Genomic DNA, 6902 nt, shown 5'->3' on the forward strand with positions numbered 1-6902 from the left:
CAACGCCCGCGCGGCTCTGTCCTTGGCGATGGGGGCTTTGGACAACGTCGTCCTCCCTGGTAGCTAGGTACGTCACCCCTCCTGTTGGCGACTGTCCCTTTCCCGTTGCCTTGCCCCTGATGGCGTATTGCTTTGCAGGCTCTCCAAGAGTGCAGTCGGGGGAAATCTGATTTCCTCCGACTGGAGCGGGGGCTCTGGGAGCGCTTCAACGTGGAGAGGGAGCGAACCAGGGAGCTATCCATGCAGGTTGCTACCGCCTAGGGGGTCATCAACGACCTGCAAAGGCACGAGGAAGCGGCGCGGGAGGAGGCGCGGTGGTCGGAAGCCAAACTCCAAGCCGTCGTTGACAAGGCCCGCCTTGACCGCGAGGAGTTCCAGGCTACCGCCGAAAAGGCCCGCCACGATGCCGAGGAGCTCGCACGGCTGAAGGGGGAGCATGAAGCCCTCCAGAAGACCGTCGAGCGCATCCGGCGTGAGCGGCAAAAGGCTTGGCAGGACCGGGATGCCGAGAAGGTCCGGAAGGAGGAGGCCGAGAAGGCGGCGGCTGACCTTGGGGCGGAGGTCGGCCAGCTTCAAGCGCAAGCGTAGGAGCTTCAGGCCTCTGTGGCCCGGGAATGCCAGCTGAAGGCCCAGTCCGAGGGTAAGACTCTGCTCATTTCTTCTGTCTTTGTGATGTTGCGGTGATTTTTGATTTAGCGGGCTCTTCTGGGTGGTCCTTGCAGGCGAGCTCACCCAGCTGAGGGAGGCGCTTGACGCGGAATGCACTGAGCACGGCGCCCTGCAGGATGCGGTCCGCGTTGTCTGCGACGACCTCGGTGTGGTCCAGGAGGAGGGGACGAGCTCGCTGGCGGCTCGTGTCCTCGGGACCTACCGCTGAGCCCGCGAGATTGCCCTGGAGGCGCTCCGCACCGGCGTGAGGTGAGCCTTCGGGGTCTTTGGCTCCCACTACTCCGGCATCAACTTCGCCGGGATGAGCGGGGGGTACGCCGCCGGCTACTCTGAGGCCGAGCGGGACGAGATCGACACGTCGGTGCTCGATCCAGCGGAGGCCTTGGCGAAGCTCCTCGAGGATGAAGCCATCCCGCCCGCCGATCCCCGGGCAAGTTAACTGCATCGGGCTAGCGCCCCAGATGTAAACATATTAGTTTCAGACTTGTTTTGTGATGGCCATAGAGGCCTCTTCTATAAATTGTCATTAAAAAAGTTTTCGATCCCCTTTCTTTTTTTTTGGACTCGTAAAGTTTAGAGCGCTTTGTCGGGTCTGTCAATAAGTATTGATGGGCGAAGGCACCGTAGCCGCTGGGGCATAGGTTTTTTCGCAGTCCGATCAGTCTTGCCTGAACGCCGATCATGCACTCTCTCCTTTTCATGTCCAAGAATTTAGAAAAAGGGTCGGCCCGGAAAGAGAAAGCGTTTTGAGAGGATGTCAAGTGGCTTGGGCCGGAGCCCCTGATAGCCCTCGAGGGATGTGTGACCCTGAGGCAGAGCCAGGGTCGGATATCCCTGAGTTCGAAGCGAAACTTGAATGGATCCAACTCAAAATTCTTCTTTTTTTCCGTAAAATTTTTGATTTACAGAAGAGTTTATGTTCAGAACTTGGAAACGAAAACTAGGAGTAGAAACGCCTTAGCTGTTCTATGTTCCAAGCGTTGCCGAAGATCTGCCCGTCGGGGGTCGCTAGCTTGTAGGTTCCCGGTCGTAGTACTTGCGTGACGATGAAAGGACCTTCCCAGGGGGGAGTTAGCTTGTGCCGACCCCTGTTATCCTGGACGAGGCGGAGCACCAAATCGCCAACGTCGAAGGCTCGGCCTTGTACCCTGCGGCTGTGGTAACGCCGTAGGGCCTGTTGGTACTTAGCCGAGTGCAGCAGGGCTACGTCTCGTGCCTCGTCGAGTTGATCTCGCGCGTCTTCAAGCGATGCCTGGTTCCCTTGTTCGTTGTACGCCTTGACCCTTGGTGATCCGTATTCCAGATCGGTGGGCAGGATGGCCTCGGCCCCGTAAATCATGAAGAACGGAATGAAGCCAGTCACTCGGCTGGGGGTTGTCCTGAGGCTCCAAAGGACTGCAGGAAGCTCGACGACCCACCGTCCGCCAAACTTTTTGAGGCGGTCGAACATTCGTGGCTTGAGACCCTGGAGTATCATGCCGTTGGCTCGCTCGACCAGCCCGTTCGTGCGGGGGTGTGCCACGGCCGACCAGTCCACCCGAATGTGGTGGTCGTCGTAGAACTGGAGGAATTTCTTCCCGGTGAACTACATGCCATTGTCGGTGATGATGGAATTGGGGATTCCGAATCGGTGGATGATGTCAGTGAAGAACTGTACCGCCTGCTCGGACCTGATTTGCGCCACCGGTCTTGCCTCGATCCACTTAGAGAACTTGTCAACGGCGACAAGCAGGTGGGTGAAGCCCCCGGGCGCTTTCTTGAAGGGTCCGACGAGATCCAGCCCCCAGACCGCGAACGGCCACGTGATAGGAATGGTTTGTAGCGCCTGCGCGGGCAGGTGAGTTTGGCGCGCAAAGAATTGGCACCCCTCACAGGTGCGGACTACCTGGGTGGCGTCGGCGACCGTCGTCGGCCAGTAGAAGCCTTGCTGGAAGGCGTTGTCGACGAGGGTCCTTGGCGCAGCGTGGTGGCCGCAAGCTCCGACGTGGATGTCCTGGATCAGTGCCTTTCCCTGCTCGATCGGGATGCAGTGCTGGAGGATGCCGGTGTGGCTTCTCTTGTAGAGCTCCTGATCGACGATGGCGAAGGATTTGGCGCGGCGTGCGATCCTACGGTCTTCCGTCTTGTTCGCCGGGAGCACGTCACGGACGAGGTAATCGAGGTACGGGGCTCTCTAGTCGGCTGGGGGGTCAGGCCCCGCCGCAGGGTCTGCCGCGATTTCCATGACCATGGGGTCGGAGGGGTCGGCTTTCGGGGCCGAATCGGGGGAAGCGGCGCCGACCCCGTTGGTGCTGGCATCAAGGCCTGGGACGGGTGGCGCGCTGGCGACCTCTCCCAGGTCGGGGTCCGACCCCGGGGCCGGGGGTGCTTCGCCGACCCTTGCCGGCTCTGGGAGACGGATTGAAGGCTTGAACTGATCGCTGAAGAAAACGCCGTTGGGGGCGGGCATTCGGCCGGATGCAGCCTTCGCCAGCTCGTCGGCGGCTTCGTTGAAGCGCCTTGCGACGTGGTTGAGCTCCATCCCGTCGAACTTGTCTTCAAGCTTATGAACCTCGTCGCAGTAGGCTGCCATCTTGGGGTCGTGGCAGCTCCACTCCTTCATGACTTGTTCAACGACTAGCTGGGAGTCCCCCCGGATGTCTAGCCGGCGGATGCCTAGCTCGATGGAGATACGCAGCCCGTTGAGGAGGGCCTCGTACTCGGTGACATTGTTGGATGCAGGAAAGTGGAGGTGGATCATGTACCTGATGCGCACGCCTAGAGGAGAGACGAAGACGAGACCCGCTCCGGCACGGGCCCTCATCAACGATCCATCAAAGTACATCATCCAGTACTCCTGCTTCTCCGGCACTGATGGCGTCTGGATCTCCGTCCACTCTGCTACGAAATCGGCGAGTACCTGGGACTTTATGGCAGTGCGGGGAGCGTAGGTGATCCCCTGGTCCATGAGCTCGAGCACCCACTTCGCGATCCATCCCGTGGCGTCCTGGTTTCGATTACCTCGCCTAGCGGGAACGACGAAACAACCGTCACCGGGTGGGAGGTGAAGTAGTGGCGCAGCTTCCTCTTCGTTATGAGGACGGCGTAGATGAGCTTCTGGATCTGTGGGTAGCATGCCTTGGACTCGGACTAGACTTCGCTGATGAAATACATAGGGCGTTGCACCTTGAGTGTGTGTCCCACCTCTTCTCGTTCCACCACCAGGGCCGCGCTAACCACCTGGGTGGTCGCCGCGATGTAGAGTAAGAGGGGCTCGTCGTCGGCCGGCGGGACCAGGATCGGGGCCTTCGTCAGGAGGTCCTTGAGCCGCTCAAGTGCCTCCTGGGCCTCGTCGGTCCATTCGAAGCGGTCAGTCTTCTTCAGGAGTCGATAGAGAGGAAGCCCCCGCTCGCTAAGGCGCGAGATGAAGCGGCTCAGGACCGCTAAGCATCCCGTGATGCGCTGGACTCCCTTTATGTTCCGGATTGGCCCTATGTTGCTGATGGCCGCTATCTTCTCCGGATTGGCTTCGATACCGCGCACGGAGATGATGAAGCCTAAGAGCATGCCCCTTGGAACTCCGAACACACATTTTTCAGGATTGAGCTTAATACGCTTATCCCTCAGCCTTTCGAAGGCTAGTTCAAGGTCGGGAACGAGCTGATCACCCCTCTTGGATTTGACTACGATGTCATCAACGTAAGCCTCAACGGTCCGCCCGATGAGGTCCCCGAAGCACTTCAGCATGCATCGCTGGAAAGTAGCCCCCGCGTTTTTGAGGCCGAATGGCATCTTAACGTAGCAGTAGGGGCCAAAGGGGGTGATGAAAGAGGTGGCAAGCTGGTCAGACTCTTTCATCGCGATCTGATGGTAGCCGGAATACGCGTCGAGGAAGCTAAGGGTTTCGCACCCGACGGTTGAGTCGACTATTTGATCTATGTGTGGCAAAGGAAACGGATCCTTTGGACACGCCCTATTTAGACCAGTATAATCAACACACATCCTCCATTTCCCGTTCTTTTTTCGTACAAGAACAGGATTAGCTAGCCACTCGGGGTGGTACACTTCCTTGATGAATCCGGCCGTCAAAAGCTTCTGGAGCTCCTCGCCGATGGCCTTGCGCCTCTCCTTGTCGAAGCAGCGCAGTCCTTGCTTCACTGGCATGGAGCCGGCCTTGATGTTCAAGGAGTGCTCGGTGACTTCTCTCGGAATGCCGGGCATGTCCGAGGGCTTCCACGCGAAGACATTGCTGTTTGCCCGAAGGAAGTCAACGAGCGCGCTTTCCTATTTAGGGGATAGGGTAGCGCTGATCCGCATGGTCCTGCCGTCGGAGCTGCTGGGATCGAGGAGGACCTCCTTGATGCTTTCGGTGGGCTCAAAGGAGGTGGCCGACTACTTGGAGTCGGGCCGGCCCTCGGTGCCTTCCGCGAGTTGGACCGCCAGATCGCTCGTGACGGTGATGGCCGCGGCGTACTCGCAGCATTCCACGTCGCACTCATACGCCTTCTGGAAAGACGTGTCGACGGTGATGACCCCGTTGGGCCCCGGCAGCTTGAGCTTGAGGTAGGTGTAGTTGGGGATGGCCATGAACTTCGCGTAGCATGGCCGCCCCAGGATGACGTGGTAGGTTCCGCGGAACCCCACCACCTCGAAGGTGAGGACCTCCTTCCTGTAGTTGGAGGGGGTCCTGAAAGTGACAGGCAAGTCGATTTGCCCGAGAGGCATTGCCTGTTTCCCCGGCACGACGCCGTGGAACGGCGCCTTGCTGGGAAGGAGGCGGGAACGGTCGATCCCCATAGCGTCGAGGGTCTCGGCGTAGAGGATGTTGAGGCCGCTGCCTCCACCCATGAGCACCTTGGTGAGGCATGTCGTGCCGACGATAGGGTCGACGACGAGGGGGTAGTGTCCCAGATGCCGGACCCGTCCCGGGTGGTCGGACCGATCGAAGGTGATGGCCGGTCCCGACCAGTCGAGGAAAGCCGGCGTTGCCAGCTCGGCCGCGTAGACCTCTCGCCGCTCCAACTTCTGGTGGCGCTTGGAGTCGTATGCCGCCGGGCCGCCGAAGATCATGAAGCAGCCGTCCACCTTGGGAAAGCCATCTTCCTTCTCTTCGTCACCCTTCTTCTCCTCGTCGGGCTTCCGCTTCCGGTCGCCCTTCACCGGATTGCCTACAAAGTACCACTTCATGAGGTTGCAGTCTTTGTAGGCATGCTTCGCGGGGAACTCGTGGTTCGGGCACGGTCCCTCAAGCAGCTTGTCGAAGAAGCCAGGAGTGCCCTCTGAGGGCGGCTGCCCTCGTTTGCGCTCGACAACGGCCACGAGGGGAGCCTCGTGCCTCTGTTTTCCCTTCTTCTTCTGCTGGCGGTTGGAGGTGCCTTCGCAAAATCCTCCTCCCGCTTTGCCTTGCCTTTGGAGCGGTCGAAGATCACTCCAACAGCCTCTTCGCTCAAGGCATAGCTGGTGGCAATGTTGAGGAGCTCCTCCATGGTTCGTGGGCCTCGGCGCCCCAGCTCGTGGAAGAGGGGCCGGCAGGAGGTTCCTGCTACGAAAGCCCCTATGACATCGGCGTCCGCGACGTTGGAGAGCTCAGTGCGCTTCCTGGAGAAGTGCTGGATGTAATCCCGGAGGGACTCGTCTGCTCCCTGGCGACAGCTCCGGAGATCCCAGGAGTTGCCGGGGTGCGTGTACGTGCCTTGGAAGTTTCCTATGAAAACCTCCTTCAGGTCGTTCTAGCAGCGGATCCGTCCCGAAGGGATATGTTCCAGCCAAGCTTGCGTTGAGTCGGCCAGGAAGAGTGGTAGGTTGCGGATGATGAACAGGTCATCGTCCGCCCCGCCGGCTTGACATGCAAGCCGGTAGTCACTGAGCCAAACCCCAGGGTTCGTCTCCCCTGAGTATTTGGCTACATTTGTCAGTTGCCTAAAGCGCGGCGGAAAGGGCGCGTTCAAGATGCGCGCAGAGAAGGCCCGGGGCCCAGCCGGGCCGGGCCTCGGGCTGCGGTCTTCCCCAATGTCGTAGCGCCCGCCGCGGTGAACGTGGTAGCCACGATCTACCCCATCCTCCCTATCCGCGCGGGAGCGCCTCCGCGCGTTCAGGGTGGTGGTGTCCGCCGCGTGGACGCGGCCTGGTTTGCCCTAGGAGGGGGCTGGTGGACAGACTCCCCCCGTCTCTCCGGGGGCGCGTCAGGCGTCACCCTGCTGGCGTTCTGCCCGCGTCGCCGGGACGTGGAACTTTCCGCCTGCTAGACAGCGGCG

The sequence above is a fragment of the Setaria viridis genome, chromosome 3, assembly GCF_005286985.2.
Source record: "Setaria viridis chromosome 3, Setaria_viridis_v4.0, whole genome shotgun sequence".
NCBI classification, from domain to species: domain Eukaryota; kingdom Viridiplantae; phylum Streptophyta; class Magnoliopsida; order Poales; family Poaceae; genus Setaria; species Setaria viridis.